At 36.3% G+C, this 19,834-nt stretch overlaps 1 protein-coding gene across 10 annotated transcripts in view; it reads right to left on the bottom strand.

Moving 5' to 3' along the window:
* NEXN (nexilin F-actin binding protein) overlaps positions 1-19,834 on the bottom strand; it is a 43,727-nt gene that overhangs the window by 23,205 nt on the left and 688 nt on the right. Inside the window, exon 1 of one of the 10 annotated variants that reach the window (XM_033113174.1) lies at positions 19,390-19,480. The exons of 5 other annotated variants lie outside the window; for them this stretch is intronic. The gene's annotated coding sequence lies outside the window, so the exon portion shown is untranslated. Of the gene's footprint in view, positions 1-4,544; positions 4,710-18,840; positions 18,858-19,389; positions 19,481-19,834 lie in introns of those variants that run through there. 4 more of the 10 variants (XM_033113176.1, XM_033113178.1, XM_033113171.1 and 1 more) reach the window with 4 other exon arrangements.

Raw genomic sequence — 19,834 nt, 5'->3', positions numbered from 1 at the left:
GTACTCAATTGTCTGGCTTCTTTCACCCAGCGTAAGTATTTCGAGTCATCCCTGTTGTTGCATATATCAATAGTTCATTCCTTTCCATTACTGAATATTATTTCATTGTATGACTATACCACAGTTTGTTAACTATCCGTTGATGACAGATGGGGTCATTAGGATTGTTTCCAGACACTATTACAAATAAAGCTGTTATGAATATTTATGTACAAGTATTTCTGTGTACATATGCTCTTTCATTTCTCATGGGTATATAAAGTGTAATGGCTAGGCCTTATGGTAGATGTATGTTTAACTTTTTAAGAAACTGCCACACTGTTTTCTAAGTGGTTGTACCATTTTACCTTCCCACCAACAGTGTATGAGAGTTATACTTTCTCTACATCCTCACCTTCTTGGTCTTCTTGATTGACGAGACATTATAAAGCTGTGTAGTGACATCACATTATGATTTTAATTTACATTTCCCTGATAACTATTAGGTTGGTGCAAAAGTAATTGCAGTTTAAAAGGTTAAAAATAATTGCAGAAACCGCAATTACTTTGTATTGAACATCTTTTCACATGTATCATTTCTATCTGTAAAAATTCTTTAGTGGAAGTATCTATTCAAACCTTTTGCCCATTTTATCATTGGGTTGTTTATTTTTCCATTTTAAGTTTTGAGAATACTTTATATATTCTGGATACAAGCTATATCAGATACATGATTTGCAAACATTTCTCTCCCAGTTTTTGGCTTGTTTTTTCATTTTCTTAACAGTGTCTTTTGAAGAGCATAAATTCTTCATTTTGATAAAGTCAATTTTATCAATATTTACTTTCATGGTTTATCCTTTTCATGTTATCCTTTCATAGGTTAGTACTTGCCTAACCTATAATCACAAAGAACTTATCCTAATTTTCTTCTAGAAGTTGTATAGTTTTAGGTTTTTGCATTTAGGCTTTTGATCTATTTTGTGTTAATTTTTGTATATGATGCCAGTTCACTTTTTTTTTTTTTTTTTACTGATATGGTAACAATTTTTTCCAGGACTATTTACTGAAAAAAAGTATTCTTTCTCCACTGAAATGCTTTTGCACCTTTGTCAAAATAAATTAACTATACATGTGTGGGTCTATTTCTGAACCCTCCATTCTGTTCCATCAATGTATTTGTTTCCTCGATGCCAATACCACAGTTTCTTTTTTTTTTATCATCACTATGCCTTGATTAGGGTACCTTATAGTCTTCAGTAGTGTACTTCATAACGAGCTTTGAAAAAGTAATGTAACTTCACTTTCTTCTCTTTTTAAATATTATTTTCTTAACATTTTATTAAAATATAACTAATATACAACACTATATTACTTTCCGGTGTACACCATAGTTATTCAACATTTATATACCTAAAGAAGTGATCACCATGGTTTAAGTCCAGCTACCATCTGACACTGTACCACACTATCACAATATTATTGACTATATTATCTATGCTATATATTATATCTGGGTACAGCATAGTGGCTAGATATTTATATAATTTAAGAAGTGATTCCCCCTAATTAGTTGAGTACCCACCTGGCACTATGCACAGTTATTACCATATTATTGATTAAATTCCCTACACTTTACATCATCATGACTACTAATTTGTACTTCTTGTATTAATTTGTACTAATTTGTTAAAAATTGTAACCACCAATTTGTACTTCTTAATTCCTTTTTCACCTCCCCGCAGCCCCCTCCCATCTGGCAACCATCAAAATGTTCTCTGTATCTATTTGTTTCATTTATTTATTTTGTTCTTTAGATTCCACTTATAAGTGAAATATGACATTTGTCTTTCACTGTCTAACTTACTACACTCAGCACAATACCCTCTTGGTCCATCCATGTTGTCACAGATGGCAAGATTTCATTCTTTAATGGCTGAATAATATTCCATTTTATATATGTACCACCTCTTCTTTATCATTCAGGGATACCCTGTTTGCCTTCATATCTTGGCTATTGTAAATAATGTTACACTGAACGTATGGACGAACACGTCCCCTCAAAGTAGCATTTTGGGTTTCTTCGGATACATACCCAGAAGTGGGATTATTGGATCCTTCTTTGTCTCTTGTTATACCTTTATTTTAAAGTATATTTTTTCTGCTATAAGTATTGCTACCCAAATTTTGTTGTTGTTGTTTGTTTCCATTTGCATTAACTGACTTTTTCCATCTTTCAGTCTGTGTAAGTCTCTTGTAGGCAGTATGTGTATGGATCTTTATTCTTATCCATTCAGCCACCCTTTGTCTTTTAATTGGAACATTTAATCCATTTACATTTAAAGTAATTGTTCATAGATACGTATTTCCATTTTATTATTATTATTTATTTATTTATTTATTTATTTATTTATTTATTTATTTTCCTATCTTAAAGACATCCCTCTAAGATTCCTTGTAATACTGGTTTGGTGGAGATGAACTCCTTTAGCTTTTACTTGTCTGGGAAGCTCTTTATCTGTCCTTCAATTCTAAATGATAGCTTCACTGGGTAATCTTGGTTGTATGTCCTTGCTTTTCATCACTTTGAATATTTCCTGCCAATCCCTTCTGGCCTGCAAAGTTTCTGTTGAGAATCAGACAGTCTTAAGGGAGCTCTGTGGTAGGTAACTAACTGCTTTTCTCTTGCAGACTTTAAGATTCTCTCTTTGTTTTTAACCTTTGGCATTTTACTTATAATGTGTCTTGGTGTGGGTTCATCTTACTTGGGACTCTATGCTGTTTCTGAGCTTGAATATCCATTTCCTTCACCAGGTTAGGGAAATTTTCCATCATTATTTTTTCAAATAGGTTTTCAGTTCCTTGCTCTCTCTCTCCTCCTTCTGGTACCCCTGTGATGTGAATGTCGGTACACTTGATATTGTCCCAGAGGCTCCTTAAGCTGTCTTCATTATTTTGGATTCTTTTTTCTTTGTGCTATTCTGTTTGGGTGTGTTCTGCTACCTTAGCTTCTAAATTGCTGATTCAGTCCTCTGCTTAATCTAATCTCTTGTTGATTCCCCATAATATATTCTTCTTTCAATTATTGTATTCTTTATTTCTGACTGGTTCTTTTTTATGTTTCCTATCTCCATTTTTATGTTTCCTATCTCTTTATTGAAGTTCTCCCTGAGATCATTGAGCATCCTTATAACCAGTGTTTTGAACTCTGCATCTGCTAGGTTGCTTGTCTCCATTTTGTTTAGTTCTTTTTCTGGAGCTTTGTTCTGTTCTTTTATTAGGGACATGGTTTTTGTCTCCCATTGTGGCTGCCTCTCTGTGTTTGTTTCTATATATTAGGTAGGGCTGCTATGCCTCCCAGTCTTAGTAGAGTAGCATTAGATAGTAGGTGTACTGCAGGTCCCAGTGGCCCAGTCACCCTGGCCACTAGAGCTGGGTGCTCCAAGTGTGTCCCTTTTGGTGAGTTTTGTGTGTCCTCCTGTTATAGTTGAGCCTTGGCTGCTGTTTGCACATCCATTGGAGGGATTGAGCCTCAAGCTGATTAATTGTGAGGACTGGTTGTGATTATAGTGAAGGAGCTATTGTGGAGGAGCTGAATCCTATGGACAGGATTCACGTTAGCAGGACTCTGGTGCCTGACAAGTGTGCCCTTTGGGTGTGTCATCCTTGAAGGTGGCTGGGTGATGCTCCAGCTCAATTCACAGCTGGCCACTGGCTGTGCCAAAGGACCTGCTGCAGTCCAACTTCAGCCCAGTCTGTGCCCTCCCCAGAGCCACCTGGCATGAGCCACAAAGCAATCTACAGATGGCCGCCACCTGTGCTATGCTTGCAGGTACCTTGGGAGGCCAAGCTGCAAACTCAGAATGGGTGCCACTAGTGCTGGGCTTAGGGTTGCTCAGCCAGAGGTAAGGGACATGCCAAAGCCAGATGCTGCTTGTTTGGGTTTTGTGAACCTTTGAGAGACTTTAGGAAATTCTGCAGCATGAGCCAAGGCAAGTGGTTTGCATGAAAAAGCCACAGGAAGCAGCTTGGGTGTGCCTGAAAGTTGGGTGAGGCGTGGTCTCAGAATCACCAGGGTGGGGCCAAGAGTATTAGCCAGGTAGATGCAGATTCAGATATGACGTCTGCCTGCGTCTGCACGCAGGGAGGGGAAGGGCTCAACAAAATAAAAATGGCTTCCACCGGTTCCTCTGCCCAGTCCTCATCCTGAAGTGAAACAACTCAGTTCCTCCCCATGTGTCCCTGTCGCCTCTCGAGCTGCTGCCCCAGTGCTGGAGTTCAGTGCAAGTCCATTAGCAAGTAAGTCCATGTGCAGTCCCTTTAAGAGAATCACCTGGGACGCCAGCCACCCGCCATCTCACTCAGCCCCGAACTCCGCTGGTTTTCACAACCAGAAATTATGGGGACTTCTCTCCTGGGCACTGGAATTCTGGGCTGGGGACTCTGGGGTGGCGCTGGGACCCCTCGCTTCTCTTGGGAGGACCTCTGCAGCTGAGATATCCTTGATTTTTAATGGTCATACGCAGGTGTGGGACCAGCCTGTTCCGTGTCTCTGCTCCTCTTACCTGTCTAGAGGTGGCTTCTTCTGTGTGTCCTTAGTTGTACGGCTTCAGTTCAGCAAAACTTCAGGTGAGTCTCACTGATGGTTTTTCTGTAATTTAGTTGTCATTTTGGTGGTCATGAGAGAAGGTAAGCACAGCTTTTATCTATTGTGCCATCTTGACCGGAATCCTGGACTTTGTTCTTTTTCAAAGTTGTTTTGTCTGTCATTTGCATTCACATATACATTTTAGAATCAGATTGTCAATTTCTGTAAAAATGCCTGCTGAGATTTTGATTGGGATTGCATTGAATCTGTAGATGGATTTGGGGAGAACTGACATATTAATAACATTGTGTCTTCTGATCCATGAATACAGTGTATCTGCCCATTTATTTACATCTATAATTTTGTCTAAGAAACGTTTTGTAGTTTTCAGTGTGCAGGTCTTCCATATCTTCTGTGAGGTTTATCCCGAAATAATTTTATATTTGTTGATGCTATTGTAAATGGTGGTGTTTTTAGATTTCAATTGATAATTGTGTTGCTAGTATATATAAATATAATTTATTTTTGTCTTCTGATCTTATATCCTGCTACCCTGCTAAAGTAACTTATTAGTTCCATTGGGTTGTTTTTTTTCTTAAATTCCATAAGAGTTTCTACAGAGACAATTATATCATCTGTGACACAGTTCTTTTTCCTTTCCAGTATGGATGTCTTTTATTTCTTTTTATGGCCTGACTGTACTAACTAGAACTTTCAGTACAATGTTAAATAGAAGTAGTGAGAGCAGACTTCTTTGCCTTGTTCCTGATCTTAGGGAGAAAATGTTCAGTCTTCCACTGTTAAGTATGATTTTGGCTATAAATTTTTCTTAGATGCCCTACATCTGATTAAGTTTCTTTCTATTCCTATGGTGCTAGAATAATTTCAAGAATGGATGTTGAATTTAATCTAATGCTTTTTCTGTGTCAAGGTAATCATATGGTTTTTATTTTTATTATGGTGCATTACATTATTTTCAAATGTTAAATCAACTTTACATTCCTAGGATAAACTTCATTGGGTCAGGATGCATTATCCCTTTAACATAATGATAGATTCAGTTTGATAAAATTTTGTTAAGTTTTGTATCCATGTTTACAATGATATTGGTCTGTAGTTTTATTTTGTTGTAATATATGCTTTTGTTAGCAGAGTAATAACGGTTCTCACAGAATGAGTTGGGAAATATTTAAATTTTTTGTAAGAGTTCATGTAGAATTGATATTATTTTTTCCTTAAATGTTTGCAAGAACTTCCCAGTGAAGCCATCTGGGGTAAAGTTTTCTTTGTGAGAGGAGTAAATATGATGGGGGTGGGTGCACATGATGCCATGTAACTATTAACAAGGTCCCAACTGTTGTTATTTAATAGGTCTGTGGGTGCTTATTATATTATTAACAACAATTACCTAATAAAAGCAGACCATGCACGGGTGAGAGTGTGTCATTAACCAAGGTTTATGAGCAATGTAATTCTATGTGCCTGAGATGAAAATAACAAATAGCTCTAGGCCTGTTCTCTTACCTGAGCCATTATATCATATTTAGAGTTACCTATTAGATATTTCTTCTTACATAACCAGCAAAACCTACCCTTCATTCTCATAGCTTCTCAAACCTTAGAGCTATTTCTGGTTTATTCTTCTCTGTCTCCTAAATTTTAATAGATTGTCAAGATTTGTGAATTTTTCTTTTGAATTTGTTCTTATATATTATTTCACTATTTCCACTGCCCCCATACTAATACAAGCCTTCACCTCACATTTTGATAATCACAATTTGATAATAAAACCTAAATCCAAATTCCAACTCTGTTGCTTCCTAGCTAGGATTAGAAAAGATAACATATATGAAAAACTCTAGAATAATACCTAACATTAGTAGGTATCAATAATTTTCATTAATTTCATGACTCATGTTCTCCCTCTTCAGTAAAAATCTACATTTCCCTGCCAGTGAGCATACATTGACATATTATTTGTGTAATTTAAAAGAGAGATACTGAAGAGTATGAAGAAAATTTGAGCAATCTCACTTGGGATTATAGGGATTGATAGTTTTAGCTGAATTATTTGGCCAGACAGAACTTTTTTCTTTTTTCCCCTGGTGAAATGAAAGAAAATTGTGTGGCTTGGTGACAGTGAAGAATTAGCCTGTCAAGAGTATTAGCCTGAAGGATAAATGAATCAGCCACCCCTCTTCATCTAATTAAAAAAAAAAAATCTTCAAATTATAGCTTGACTTATTTATAGACTCAGAAAATAAGATTGATTTTTAAATTTACTATGAGTAAAACCACTTAAAATAGTTTTTTAAATGTCATTTCAGTATTCTGAGCTCTCATTTTGAAAGTTTGTGAAAATTTGAACATTACTAAACCTTATCTTGTTGGTTAAAATATAAGCAAATGATCCTTTGCTGACAGTTTGCTCTGTTCTGCATTTTGAGGATAAAGTTTTAGCAAAAAAAGTTTATTAGCTTTTGTACAATGGAATTGTTTTCTAAGGTGTAGATTACAAACCAATAGAACGCATGTCTCATAAATAGTTTTATGTCAGAGAAAATAATTTCAAAATCAAGCAGATAAATATTTATAGGATTCCTTTATAGATATTTTTATAAAAGTGTGACTCTGCCTGGTAGAAACAACAGTGTATTTCAATTGCTAACTCTATTGTCTTTCTGAGCTAAACCCAGGTTAAAGGTATGAATTTGACTACATTTGGTTTAGTAACTTCACAGGAAAGAACTCTGTTCCACAGTCATTGATTGTATTGTCTTATCTAAACCCACTATCTCACTAACACATCCTTTGATCACAATATAAATAAAATTAATGAAGAAAATAATTCAAACTAACATTAATTGAGTCTTTACTGTGTGCCAGGTAATGTGCCTAGTGGTTAACAAGCATTATTTCAGTTACTCCCCACAATAATCTTTTCAGATAAATTATCAAACCCTCTACCAAACCCTCTCAAAAAAATATCCAAGCCCAATCATTTAAAATTTCTTAAAGTATTAGTACAGGAATAATGTCTTGGAGTTTGTCTAATAAGATTTGAAGTCTTCTGTAAATTCTTACAAATGGGAAAACTGAAACTTAGAACCAAGTCAAGTGACCTGCCCAGCACCACACAATTAATGAATGGTGGGCGTGGGATAAAAACAGGCAGTCTTGACTACAGTCGGCATTCTTACCCATTGTATTATGTTGATGACAAAGTACAACTGGTGTGTGTGGCGGGGATAGGGCGTGGGAGGGGAATATCAACTAGTTTTTAAGGTTTTAATCCAATTATTTGAGAACCACAATTCTGAGCAGTAGAAATATGTTGGAAGCCAAAAAGGAATGATTGATAGTATTCTCCACATTTAGTGAATTTGTAATCTTTAGCTGGCAACTGGCAGTAGAGCATTGTGCTGAGTAAGTCAGACATAGTATTTTGCCCCATGTGAGCAGCACAGAGTTTTTATTTAAGCAACTTTATTTCTTTTTAAATTGATTCATGCTAACAGTTATTCTCTTAGAATTACTTGGAGTTAAGCAGAAACACAGAGTCAGGTTTTAAATGATTCTCAGGTACTGTCAGCTGGTTGTGGTTTAGAACTCATTTAGTGAACTCATTCATTTGTGACAAAGTCAGGGACTGTTTTGGTCTCTGATTTTTAAAGGGCCAAGTCAACGACATGCAAGTAGCACTCCTATTGTTGTAATCAAGGACAGTGCGGAGTCAAATAACAGTATTTACACGTATGTCATTCTCCTGATTAAGGAAAACACTGAAATATCTCATCATTCTGTTAAACTGCCAAAAGTACAGAAGATTTCTGAATTTCTTATCTAACAGAACATGATTTAACATTATTTAACATTTGCTATTCCTAGAGTAACCAAATTCACTTTTAGTTGTATAATGACAGTGAGAATTTTGGTTTTATGAAGGCTTTTAAAAGTATTAACTGATTCCAACAAAGTCATGCCATGGACTCTGAAATGTTCAAAAATTAGTCGAATGTCACACATTTTAGTGAATTTCAACACTAAATCATCAGTCCATCATGGAAGTTCCTGTGGAAGGGAGTCACAGACGGTGACCTTTAGTCACAAAATGGAGCCGCCATGCTCTCTAAACTGTAGCTGAAATTTTTCAGTTTCCTTAAACCCCCTCCTTTTTGTCTCCTACTACCCTATCTCCATCTTCACTCAACAACGCTCTAAATACTCATGCCCGTCCTCCTCGAAGTCCACAGTCATCTTCAACTCTGCCTAAAATGCCTCCCTCTCTTACTTATGTCAGCCAACTAGGGACCATGCATTGGACCAAATAATAGCGCTCAATATGTAAATGATCATAATTATACGTGGTGAAATGGGTATTACAATATTTAAAAAATTCAGAACAAATGGCATATACAGGTTCAATCTTGTACCTTACCATAAGCCCTCATACAAAAATTTACAAACCCGTGCATTTTTCAATTTGACAAAAAGTTAATTCAACATAATTTGAAACCATCCAAACTACTCTATTACAACTGTTGTTGCTTAAAGACCTTGGTAGCAAAATATTCAAAATTATAAACATGCCCTAAACATAATTTCTACATTAATTATTGATTTTTCAAAGACATTAAGAAGACAGTGATATTAGAAGCACTGAAGCTAGCACCAGAAAATTTGGATTAGAGTTCCTGTTAGGTTGTTTATTAGATGTACAGTCTTGGACAAACCAGGTAACTTCTGTGAACATCAGTCTTATATATAAATTAGGCATTCCATATGATTTTCTCGTTACATTGCCAACTAAAATGGATAGTTCCCTCCTGAACTTCACTGCTACATCTGCCACCCCTGGTCACTCCTTCACTTGGGAAATCCTCCTTGCTTGGCTCCATTCTCTCCCTTTGCTTTCCTGTCTCTGACCATTCCTTGTCTGTCTCCTTTGAGGCCTTCTTTGTCTCTCTCTGCTTAGATGTGTTTGCCCCAGATTCCAGTCTTTGCTCTTTTCTTCTCACTCTACACTTTTTCTTCAGTGTTTTAATGCACTTCGGTAGTTTAAATTACCTCTTTAGCCGCATCTCTCTCTACATGTCCCTCCCACTCTTCCACCCATCCTGAAACACCAGCATACCTGAAGCCTTTGCACAGGTAGCTCCCTCAGCTTAATGTTCTGCCCATTCCCTTAATCCCTTAGCTAACTCCTCCTCATCCTTTAGTTCTTAAAGTATCGCTTTTCTCCAGGAAGCCTTCTTTGACTCTACAAGACTGGGTTAGGTTCTTCTCCTGTGTGTTTCCACAGCACCCCCATGCTTACCTGGATTGTAGCATTTCCCACAGTGTATGATAGTGACACCTCCTTTACCAGGATTTGTGCTCTCTGAGAGTAAAGACTGTACTTTATACACCATTGTATCCACGGCACTTAGCATGTGCCTGGCATATAGAAGATGTATATAACAATTGTTTACTGAATAAGTAAATCTTGCCAGCTTCAAGGTGAAGCACTTTAAAAACGTTTAAGGACTGCCTGAATATATTACTATCATTATGATTATCATTATGCAGGAATATGCTATAAATAGTTCATTCATTACATAAATGTTTATTAAGCATGTACTATGTGCCAGGCACTCTGCTAGGCACTGAAAAATACAGCACTGAATAGCTGGATGCTATCCCTATTCTCATGTTAACAGTCTCCTGACAAAAAGCCTTGAAACAGGACTTGTAGTGGTCCAGTCTGCTTTGCTATCTGCAAATACAAGTAGGGCTCTAACATCAACCATACCTGGTACAGAATTGAAAGGAAGCATCCACCATACTCCTACCTCCCAGTTAGATGCCTAGTTAGATGCCTCCCAGTTAGACTTCCATTCTCATCCACATTTCACACTTCTTACTTCTATCTAGGCTTTCCTCTACACATCTGGCAGACTTTATTCTCCCTTCCCAGATTACAGGGCATTGGTTCCTTTCCAATGCCTGTTAAATAATAAATTATCATTTAAAGCAAACCCCAAAAGCCATCATGGAAGGATTTTCAATATTCATATAGTATCAAAACTGAGAAGTGTGAAAGATCCTATTCCTTTGACTCAACTTCCCTTAATAAACTGTCTGTACTCTATTTTTAAGTCCGCTATTGGGCATTTACAGAAGATTTTAAAATTAGTCTTTTAGAAACACTCTCAAATTCCAAATAGTCATTCAATCTTTGACTTATTTTATCATCTCCCACTTTTCATACTTTTTATAGACTAGTAAGTAAAATGTTTACTAATCTATGTAAAAGTATACATAGATTAGTAAACATTTAACTTACTAGTCAATAAACTCGTGGAATTTGCTTCTCCATTTAGCACAGATGCCCCAGCCTCTCCTCCAAGTTCGTAGAATTATGCTTGCCAGAAATGCTCATGTATATTTAGTATTCATTTGTATCACTACCTTTTTGATGAATACACTTACAAAATTAGAAGCTATAAAATTCAAAGTATTCACTTTAACAGTGTTCTCTCCTTCAGAATCCCGATACACGTTTTCAAATTATGAAATCTTTTCAATAGGTACCAGAATCCAAGTGTAATGAAGACAAAGTTACCTCAGTTGCTACAGGAAAGCTGTTTTAAATGCAGTTCTTCAAAGTTCTTAACTGATAAATATTACCGGAATAATGATTATAAGTATACATGATTAGTAAATCGAGGTTTCAAAAGTTCCAGAGTAACGTTTAGCCACGATTCTTTTAATGTCTTATGACCAGGTACCAGCTTGCCATTCTTTCTGCCTTTACCCAGGCCCACTAGGCTGTCTGCTCAACCACTGCACACTCTACCCCTCTGTGCTCCTCAAGTCTAGGCTACACTCCAGTTCTGTGGGTATTAACTGCACAGTGCATCATGGATCAGAATTAAAATTCTCCTCTAGGCTTGTCAGGCCTTCTGCAGGTTCCCTCAGCCTCTCTGCTTTCTCTGTCTCCTCCTATTCTTTCACCTTCCCAGGTAGACAAATATATTCAATAACCTTTTTTCACCTCCAAGACGATTCTTAAGCTACTTTTTTATCAATAAGGTATTTCTCCAAACTAATTAAAATAGAGATGGTGGCTTTCTCCAATTCACCTTAAGCATGGACATGTTTTTTCTCCTTTAGGCTCTGACCTCCAAATGTACTTAGGCTTCTAGATGTAGCTGGCATAAACTTTAATATTTTTTTATATTGTTAAATGTCTCAGATATATCAGTCTAATCTGTCTTCTTTATTTAACTTTTTATTATGAAAAATTTCAGACATACAAAATTATAGACTGATATAATCAACACCCATATATTATGGATGACACCAAACTTCAACAATTAATCAGTGATTTTCCATTATCTTAAACAACACGAAGTCTGCTCTATGTATTTTGTGCAACATCTATTTCAGCATAATGCACAAGTACTTTATAGATACTTTAAATCCTATTCTAGCTCCAATCACCACATCATAAGCACTATGCAATACATCCTAATATCCCCTCAGAATTTATGCCCAGAATTAAGCCCCATAATTATTGCCTTTTATTCTTTCTGGGGAAGACATTAAAATAACCAAAGAAAATTGGTAAGCTCTCATTTGATGAAGTCACTAATAAAATTAAGTTACAAACATAAATAAAATGTAAGGATTTTTTTTAAAAGCTACATTAGAGGAAAGATCTGGAGTCTCTATACTGAGTAAAGGAGAAGGGTAACATTTTTGTACATCTCTTTAACATCTGGCTTAATAAAAACAGGTACATTCTCATATCAGCTTCTGCATTAAAACTACTGTGATATGTAGTTCTGACTGAAGTATATAAAGAAAATATGGCATCACACAGATATGTAACTGGAAAAAGGACTTTACGGGCCCCTAAAGGGTCCTGGGGGACTCCCAGCGATTCTAAGACCACATTCTGAGATGTGCTGAATTATAGTAAACTACATTCTATAAAACCATGTCAGTTCTCATTCTAAAAAGGGAGTAGTTATACTGAGTACTCCCTTACTGTATGTTAGAATGTTAAATGAAGATTAGTTTAACAACTTAATTCCTATCTCAGTAACCTGAATGCCAAAAGATTTTATTACTGAAATCTTACAGACTTTTCTTAACCTAGTATTAAATGACTTTGCTGTCTGAGCAGGCAGATGCAGTGACCTTGGCCACCCTAATGCGGCAGCAGCAACTCTATTCAGCCCCATTGCACTTTTCCTAGTGTCTAGGATCTTAGGCAAGTCAGTTGAATTATTATCAAGAATGAGAGAGAGAGAGGCAGCCGGATGGCTCAGTTGGTTAGAGCTCGAGCTGTTAACAACAAGGTTGCTGGTTCAATTCCCACATGGGATGGTGGGCTGCACCCCCCACAACTAGATTGAAGGACAATGACTTGACATGAAGCTGATGGGGTCCTGGAAAAACCACACTGTTACTCAAAAAAAAAAAAAAAAAAGAATGAGAGAGAAAACACTCACAAAAGGAAAGGATAAGGCTGAACATGTGGCTCATCAACAAGAGTTTAGTCGTAAGGAAAAAAAAGGCTGGGATGAAAAAGGGATTCAATAATGCCATTCTAACATATTAAGCAGTCATGTTAAAAGAAGACAACTAAGTATCCATTTAGGTTTCAGAGGGAATACTGCAAATAGTACCATAACCTGTCCATGATTTTCCAGAAAGGTTGCATTTTTTTTCAAATTTGACAGATTAGGTCTGTAGTTACAATATCATATTTTTGTGAGCAGAATCAACTGTATACCAAACATTATGCCTGGTGATGGATACAAAATGTAGGAGATACTCTCTGAAATCAAGTAACTTTATTAGGAGAAATACATGGCACCACAACTAATTACAATACAAAGTAGTAAGTGCTATAATAGCAGTTTTATATGGAGCTATAGAAATATGGAAAAAATGATGGTGCGGTTAAGGGGAGGCGTAGACAAGGAAAGTTACACAGAAATGGTGACAATTGATTTAGACCTTGAAGGTCTAAATTCGTGCCAAACTAATTTCTAGCCATTAGTTGTTGAAGGATAGGTAAGATTTCCCAAAGTGGAAAAGAGGGTAAGGGCATCCAGGCAAAACAAAAACAGACAACAAAAGAAACCACCCCACGCAACATGAAAAAAACACAAATGCCTGATGACTCACTGCAAATTTGGGGAGCTATGTAAGTTGTTCAGTGAATCTATGGTAAAACTAGAAAGCCAGGCTGGGCATACAGACTGGAAATTTCCTACATGCCATATTAAGAAAAAGTTTAGACTTGATCCTATAGGCAATGGGGAGCCAGCAAAGGATTTTTTTTAAAGCAGGAATGTGACTTAATCAGATATGTATTCTAGCAAGAAAAAAGATATGCTGATAGCAGTGCAGAAAATTGGAGTGAAATGGGGAAAGACTACAGGGAGGAGAACAGGTACAATGATTTTGGCAAGAGAAGGTAAAGGCCTGAATTGTGACAGTGGCATGAGGAACGGTGGGTTGTAAGAAGCATTTTAGAAGATTTGACAGGACATAGTGACCCATTCCTCCATTTATTTAATGAGTATTTATTAAGCTCCTATATGCCAGGCAAGGATACTAGGCTGTGGAGAGATGAAAGTGAACAAAAAGACAAGTCCCTGCCTCCAGGGAATGGACAGTGTAGTGGGGCACGATTGCAAGAACATAGGCCAATTAGAATTCGAGGGTTAAAGGTGAGGAGTGGAATACTGTCAAGATTTAACTCAAGGTTTCTAGTTTGAGTAAATGGGTGCATAGGGTGACCGTTAATTGAGATTACATTTAAAAGCATGTTTGAGGGCTCAGAAAATGGGTTCAGTTTTGAACAGGTTTTATTACCTGTCAGAATTACATTTGGGGTCTGGTTATACATTATTAAGAATCATGGATTTTTAGAGCTCATTATCTAAGGACCTTAAAGATGACTTAGTCCAACCCCTTCATTTACGATAAGAAAAAATGGGAGTCACAGAGAGATTCAGTGGCTTATCCAAGATTGTAGGCTGTACGGCAGCAGGACAAGGAACTAGACTCCAGGTTCTTGACTTTCAGTCAACTACTCATTTCACTCTATCCTTCTCCAATTTTGCCTAATTTAAATATATCTATATCTATCTATCGATCGATCTGTCTATCTATCTATCTATCTATCTATCTATCTATCTATCTATCTATCTATCTATCTATCGCCAACGGTAATACTAGTTGGTATGAACTGGCATAGCAGTTAGTGAGACAGGCCTTTAAGAAGTTTTTGAAAATGACTTAATGGCCTGATAAAATATGTTTCAAGAATAGAGTATACTTTACGTATAGTGCCAGGTGGATACTGGACTTCTCAGGGTGGGTCACTTCACAAATTATATAAATGTTTAACCACTATGTTGTACACCTGAAACTAATATAAAATAATATTTAATATCTACTGTAATTGAAAATAAAGGCACTGAATGTAAAAATGCTAAAATAATATGTAAATCTAGTATTTTAATTAATTCGTGCCAAACTAATTTCTAGCCATTAATTGTTGAAAGAAATTTTCTTGATAACAGGATTGTTCATCTTAAAGCTTTATAAAATATAAACAATATATAAACATGTGAAAATTAAAAGAAAAAGAGTAGAGTATACTTTTTGGGGGGCTATTATAAAATAATTTTCAGGTTGAATACTAAGGTACAAAGCTCAAGCTGTGAGACAGTATGTACGCCTCATAGAATATAATATTAAGTACAACAGATTTACCTTAAAATATGCATGCTAATGTTCCTGTTACAGAATTTCGTTAGACCTATGTTTGACCTCTAAATTTTCTAAATTTAATTAATTTCCTTGACTTTTTTAAATAATGCAGTTGAAATATTTCAAGATAGCAAATAATGCAGGAATCAAGAAAAGAATTTTAAATTATAGCTCTATCGTTTACAATAACTGCTTCATTGTGCTAATGTGTTATCTGCTTTCTCAACGAGAACAGAATTGTCAAGACAGTGACAGCTCTACATCTGCATTTCATTAAACTCAAGTAAACTCTTAGTCTCAACTTTTAAGGTTTTAGATGGAACACTTAACTATACACTACAAGGAAGTGTTAAAACCTACCTCTTTACAGTCTTCGAAACGAACAGCAACATTGTTTTGAGTATGATAATATATGAATAAATGTTTATCGTTTTTCACTTATAAAAGAAATAGAAACTTAAATATAATGTAACTTTATTACATTTAACTGATGAAGGTTATAACCTTATATTTTAAAAATTATGTTATAAAATCTATCATTAACCTAATCAAAATTCAAAAATCTGAAATTAGATTCTATTTTACCTATTTGACATAGTGATATTTTTTTCTTACGGATACACAATTCCTTACTGATAACCAAGAATCTTATTTTCAACCTGCCTTGACATTCTTCTGTATTAATAATATGTGACACTTTGCATTCATATGACTATATGTGATCTTTTTCAAAGAGCATTCACCATCCTCTGAGCCCCTGAAGGGTAAAAACAGTGCTCTACTCCGTTCTTTATTCTTAGCATCTCACACAATAACTAGGACACAGCACAAACTCAATTCATATTTGAGTGAGTGGATGAATGACAAAGAGATAACAGGAAAACTGATCCAAAATCAGCACAAATAAAACTTACTATTGATATCTCCAAAAGGAGGGCCTAAGATGCAGATGAATGAATGAAGTAATTAATTAATGAAATCATAGAAAAGTGAAATAAAATGGAGTGAGTTTACATTAAACTAGATATCATGAAAAACCAGAAAGTTCAGGAAGTTGACTTCCCAAGCAAATGGATGCAATCTCTGGAAGAGACTGGGCCTCCTCATCCTCTCTGCAAGTAGAAGATGGCCCTTTCAGTGAAGGACACAGATGACAGTGGGAAGACCCAGACCTCTAAAACAAGTATGAGGCGCGGAGGGGCAGAAGAGTCCTAGCTAACTCCTCTTTATGGAGGACCTCTAGGGGTCGCAAAAACTCTCCTAAACAATTCCAGGATGAGGAGGGAGTTCCTAGGAAAGATTTCTTTCCCAGAAATATCTCCCCCATGCTTTCTAAAATCCCACTCATTAAAATATTTTCTTTGTTTTAGGTAGTGATACATGGTCCCTTCTAGCTCAAAATGACACTAGCAGTTAGTGGCAACGAATGTAAACTTCTTCTTCCCATGCCTCTGATCACACTTTTTAAGAGAAGGATTGCTAACCTAAATATATCTACAGCATTTAAAGTTTCGGCTCCTAATGCCAAGTCTGGCAGACTTTCCATCATATCATGAATTCACACTTGCCCTAAAGCTTGGACTAGGGGACTGTGTACACAAGTGTCTGGTGTCAGGTCATGTAAGTTATTGTTATGTACTGTAATTGATAGATAATGTCAGTGCGTGATGACTAGTTGTAAAACAATGGGGAATGACAGAGACTGTCAAGGACAGCGTGTGTCGTCTCAGGGGAGCCACTACTTAGTTCCGGGGTATTGTTACTACGCAGCTATGTGGACTCAGTTTTGCCAAAATCTTCCAATTTTTCAAAAAAGGTTGGAAATCCATATTTTAATATAAAATGTACCAATTTTTAAGCATGTCTGTGGCTGAAAGCGGCTTTTTGGCTGCCAGTTTGTGGCTCCTGATCTAAATAAACAGGGAGCACTGAGAAAATGGAGACAAGGGAAGGCCTATTTTGGTCAGAATGGAGGAGGCAGAGTCAAGGGGAGGAAAAGGACAGAAAACAGGCACAGAAAGGAAGGTGGAAGTTAAGTTTCACCTCAAAACCTCAAAACCTTACCTAGGGAGCCCCAATCTGTCTTTTAATTTGAAAGCAAAAAGGAAGAGCTGACAAGAAGGAACAAAAGTAGAGGACGGGGTAAGAACCAGTTATTGAAACTAACTCGCTGTAAGATATTGCATCAGATGCTTTGGCAATGCAAGAAAAAAAACATTCTATACATAGGGAAAAGTGGGAAATATGTCAAAATACTAAAAGTAGGCATGTCAGCATTTGAGAGCCCCTTTTCTATTCTCCATAATTTTTAACCATAAAAATGGTTCTATTAACTTTATAATTAAAAAGCAAATTTGATTAAAACTTAAATAAGTTGGATTTCTGTGTAAAGATCCACCCATCCTAGAGTGTAGAAAGTATACTACTTTTAAATAGAAAGTGAAAATAATAACAATTTCTAGCATATGTAATTAATATATAATTTTGCAATTATAAAACCAGAAGAAAGAGAACATGAAAGAAACTACAGAGGTGATGTAGACCACAGGTTGATTAAGTAAGATCGGAAATATGTAAAACTGTTAAGAATGTTGTAGGTCGTTTTCCCTCTAAATAATAGACTATCAATATGGGGTTTTTTGTTGTTGTTGTCGTTGTTGTTTTATGTGTGGCTTACATACTTTAAAATGTACTGAGTTTTCTTTTATGAAAACTTTTAGACATCTGCACATCTGTTACATACTTTTCTATATTTACTGCATTGTTTTCTTTATTGTAAGCATATAATTTTATTTAAACAATACTTTCATTTGCTTTAGGGTGCTTCAAAGAAAACAGCAGATTTTGGGTTTTATTTTTCTCCCCTTAAATGAAGTATGTCATTTCAGGCTACTTGGGTTCTAAGCAATCTAAGTCTCCGATTAATCTCTCCGAAATATACGTACTTGGTTTTCATTTTGTTCACAAATGAAACCCTAGCCTAAATACTACAAGTGTAATTTCAGGAGAGAAAGACCTTTCAAAAACCTAGATAATGCATTCCTTTGTTGATACTAAATATAGTCATCTCAAGATGACATACATTTTCACACTGATCAGTCTTACATATCAGATTTTCAAAAATAGCACAGATCCCATTTTAAGATGAGCAGGAAAAATTGCTATTCACTACATTTCAGTTTTAAATGGATTTGAAAGTGTGAATCTTCAAGTAAAATCGAATTACATCACTACGGTAGTGATGGAAACTGGATTCAAATGAAGTTTTTTATGTTTTTTGCGTAGGGTTTTTTAAAGGACTTGTTGCAGATAAATTACAGAATTGCACAAATTTTTCTTTAAATTATTCCAGTCAAAATATCTTCAAAAATAGGGGTCTAATACTGTGAGGAAGAATCTCAACTAACTACATTCAATAAAGTTCATTTATACTAAATATACTTCCAAAAAAAAACCTTGTCCCTCAATTTGAGTAATGTATTTTTCCATCTTACCGTATCTTAAAAACTCAAAAGAATTTCAGAGACTTGTGTGTATTCTGAGTTTGTTGTGTTTTCTGTTTGTTTATGGCAGCAATTTAAGCTGTAAAGGGATTAGGGGCGAAAATAATGTGGTACAGTCAGTGACGTGTGACTAAGGTAGTATAAATACTTAAGCTTATTTAATCACGCTACCCTACACAGTTATGTTGTGACTCCCTGGCCAATGGGCCCCTTACATGAATTCATTAACAAAATTTAGCTGATGAATGATGCTCCCATTGCTCTGCTCATGGAACGAACTGCTTTCTTATAATGGCTTACTGCTTTGTCTACCTACCTCTTTCCCAAGGACAGACATTTTGTTAGGACATAGCCTTATGCTATTTTTACCTTGTTCTCTCTCTCTCTCCTTCTCTCTCTCTCTCTCTCTCTCTCTCTCTCTCTCTCTCTCTCTCTGTCTCTCTCCCTCTCTCCTTTTCTCCCCAACTCTCTTTGTTCACGTTACAGACCTTTAATAAATATAAAACGAAGATCCCGAAGCCATTGCAATAATAAAGTCACCTCTCAACTTGGTTATTTTCTTTACAAACGCCAATTATACATTTTTAGCATTTGTAGAGCGTTTCACAGTTTACGAACACAGCTGGAATGGCTTGGCGGTTTCAAAAAATACAGACATGGGAGGTTTCAGGAGGTAGTAACTACATGATTCACTCCGATTTCCAGTTCTCCTTGCACAAACCCCAACATCCCACCTCGGACAGAATCGCGAAAATAGTTGGGGGTGGGGGTAGATGATAAGCTGTTAAACGACATTTCACTGCCCAGCCACCACAGGGACAGATCAGGAATGACTTCTCTTAAAAATTATAGTGACAGCTGGCGAAGACGGAGACAGCGCTGGGGGCACGTGGTGGGGGACGACACTGAACTTTACCTGCACGGACCCCAAGGGCAGAGCAGAGGGGGTAGCACCCACTCCGCTCACGGAGGGCTCTTCCCCTGC

The sequence above is a fragment of the Rhinolophus ferrumequinum genome, chromosome 9, assembly GCF_004115265.2.
Source record: "Rhinolophus ferrumequinum isolate MPI-CBG mRhiFer1 chromosome 9, mRhiFer1_v1.p, whole genome shotgun sequence".
NCBI classification, from domain to species: Eukaryota; Metazoa; Chordata; class Mammalia; order Chiroptera; family Rhinolophidae; genus Rhinolophus; species Rhinolophus ferrumequinum.
The sequence above is the reverse complement of the archived record's forward strand: the minus strand, read 5'-3'. Positions and strand labels throughout refer to the sequence as shown.